Here is a 2,991-nt window from a genome sequence, read left to right on the forward strand (position 1 = left end):
CTGTTTCCGTTAAGTTTTGTTGATTGTTTGAATTTGTTTTACTATGTGGGTTTTCTAAGGCATTCAGGCAGAAATTATAGTTTTTACCAATTACAGCAAACCCTATTATCCTACTTTTTTATATCTTAGAGGAAATTTACATATAACCATGTGAATATTTAGTGATTCATGGGTATTCATGGAATAAACAGAGTTGTGGGTCATACAAGTTACCATGGTACTTTTGTAGGTGAGCAATCAAAACAGGATGGTGTCTGACAATGGCATAGACCTTGGAGTATTGCAAGATCCCAAGTAGAGTTGATGGGTCCTACAATAATGGAAGCACACAAGATTATTTCCCATGTCCTGGTAGAGAGGATATTCCATAGACCCCTCTGTCACAGTGTGTTTTTCAAGTTCCTGTCAAGAAATCGTGGTGAACCTCATAATGATCAATAATAGGACTTGGCTTTTATCCAGGTAAGTGTTCGTGCTCGCTTTGGCAGCGCATATATTCAGGTAAGTGATGATGTGGGCCTCAAGCTCCCTAGAAATAATCTAACTATCTGATATGTGGTTAAGTGTGGATGCATTTCCCAACTGTTTTATAACTATGTTTTTGTTTTTACAGGTATTCAAGGAAGGAATGATACAGTCTCAACAAAGGCTAGTAACCATGCTAGTAATTATTTAAAGTTTAGATATAATGTGTTTATAGCCCTGGTGGTGGCAGCGGGATATGTAGGTGTCCAGGGAAGTTATCCTACTGTTCCATACCGGTTTTGAGCATGAATTTTTTTTAAAGATTTTATTATTTATCTATCTATCTATCTATCTATCTATCTATCTATCTATCCATCTATCTATCTATCTATTTATTTATGAGAGACAGAGAGAGGGAGGGAGGGAGAGAGGGAGAAAGGGGCAGAGACACTGGCAGAGGGAGAAGCAGGCTCTATGCAGGGAGCCCGATGTGGGACTCGATCCCGGGACCCCAGGATCATGCCCTGGGCTGAAGCAGCGCTAAACCCCTGAGCCACCCGGGCTGCCCTTGAGCATGAAATTTCTTACAGGTACTCAGGAGATTATGGTTTCTTTAACAATGGTATTGGCCTTGAAGTTCTAGTTCTACCAAGAGCCAAGTAGTATTGATGAGTTTTCTAATGATGGAAATAATCAGTGTTAATTATAGATATTCTTTTCTTTTTTCCAGGTGAAACAACTTTTATCTTTTTCTTTTCTTTTTTCTTTTCTTTTCTTTCTTTCTTTCTTTTTTTTTTTTTTTTTTAGGTGTATAAACTATTAACAGACAAGGCCTACAGATTTATTTCTTCCTGGACACACCCACAGTTCAGCCATGGCAGCCTGTGGTCTAGGTGTACTGGCCTTGGACACAAAGTCCCCAGAAGTGGCACAGCCCTCTGTGGACCTGAATCTTCTTTAGTCACTTCAGGTCTTCACAAAGTGTGTTTTCCAGAGCATTGGCCAGGACCTGGCTGTATTTTCCATCCTACGTGTCCTTTTTGTCTGTTCAAAAACTGGTCTGGGATCTTGTATCGACATGGATTCTGCATAATGGTGATCACACAGTCCACCTCATCCTCAGTGAGCTCTCCTGCCCCCCTGGTGAGATTGATGTCTGCTTTCCTCAACACCATGCTTTCCTCACCAACATGAGCATATCTTCACCCCACACCCTTAATTGCAGTTATGGCAAAGGCTGCTTTCTGCCACCCATCGATATTGGTGTTGAGTACTTAGAAAATGTGCTGGAGCTTCTCAGGGATCATTAGAGACATGACAGTGGGGATGCCTGGGTGGCTTGGAGGTTTAGTGCCTGCTTTCAGCCCAGGGCATGATCTTGGGGTCCCGGGATCGAGTCCCATGTCGGGCTCCCCGCGGGGAGCCTGCTTCTCCCTCTGCCTGTGTCTCTGCCTCTCTCTCTCTCTCTGTGTCTCTCGTTAATAAATAAATAAAATCTTAAAAAAAAAAAAAAGACATGACTACCCAGAAGTAGTGTGTAGGCCTCCTGTGGAAGAACAAAGCAACTTTTGTCTTAAACATATTTGTCAATTGTATTTTTTCAGGTTATGGTTGTTAGCCACGCTACAGTGAACCTAGAAATGCTTATCGATGGGACCCTGCTAATCACCTGGCATGTGATATTGTGGATATTACACCATAGTTGAGATGACCTGTTCTTCAGATGTCTAGGTAAGCGAGAATGGTGTCCCAAACACAGTGTTAATTAGCATGTTTTTTCTGCAGATATCATGCTGAAGTCTTTGCTGTTGTATGGGTATGAGATGATGTCATGTTAACTCATTAGACCTCTGTATTTTCAGGTATGTATGTAATTAATGATGTTTTGAATACTCTTATATTACCCATATTTCTGGCTTGTATGCAGTAAGATTAATTTGTCCCTAACAATACTAATAAGCACAATATTTTACTGTATTCTTGTTCAGAGCTTGTATTTTGTACACTCCTGCTGATAAAAGGATAAGCAGGTATCCAGATAATCTATCATATTGTCCATCTTCACAATGTTAAGCAGGGAATCTTTACAGGTATCTCTTTAAGATAAGGTGTCTCTTACCAGGGTTTATTCTTGGACTTTTGCCAGAATCCAGATGGCGCTGATGAGTCTCACAGTGATGCACTTGACCAATGAAAACTGCAGTAGACCAGGTAAAGCAAGGCGTAGACTGAACACATCTTCCACACTGTTTTTCAGGTTTAGGTCAAGACCTCCTGATTGGTAGGCTCCTCCCTACCATATTTAACAGGGCATATCGAGGTATCGAGGTAAGTGATGATGTAGGCCTAACCCACAGCACTGACCTTCTGATGCTACTATGTAGGTAAGTGATTGTGTCCCTGACACTTCTTGTTACTATGATTTTGTTGCAGGTATTCAGGTAAGAAATGACAGTCCTTACCAAGTCTCTAGTGACCATGATTTTACACTTTTTACATTTTAGAGCTAACTTATGTTTAACCCTG

General features: G+C 40.9%; 1 pseudogene; it reads right to left on the minus strand.

Annotated features, from left to right (window-relative positions):
* Positions 1–1,306: 1,306 nt before the first annotated feature.
* On the minus strand, positions 1,307–1,781 carry LOC100856071 (annotated as a pseudogene).
* Positions 1,782–2,991: the final 1,210 nt, after the last annotated feature.

This window comes from Canis lupus, chromosome X (genome assembly GCF_011100685.1).
Source record: "Canis lupus familiaris isolate Mischka breed German Shepherd chromosome X, alternate assembly UU_Cfam_GSD_1.0, whole genome shotgun sequence".
Lineage (NCBI taxonomy): Eukaryota > Metazoa > Chordata > Mammalia > Carnivora > Canidae > Canis > Canis lupus.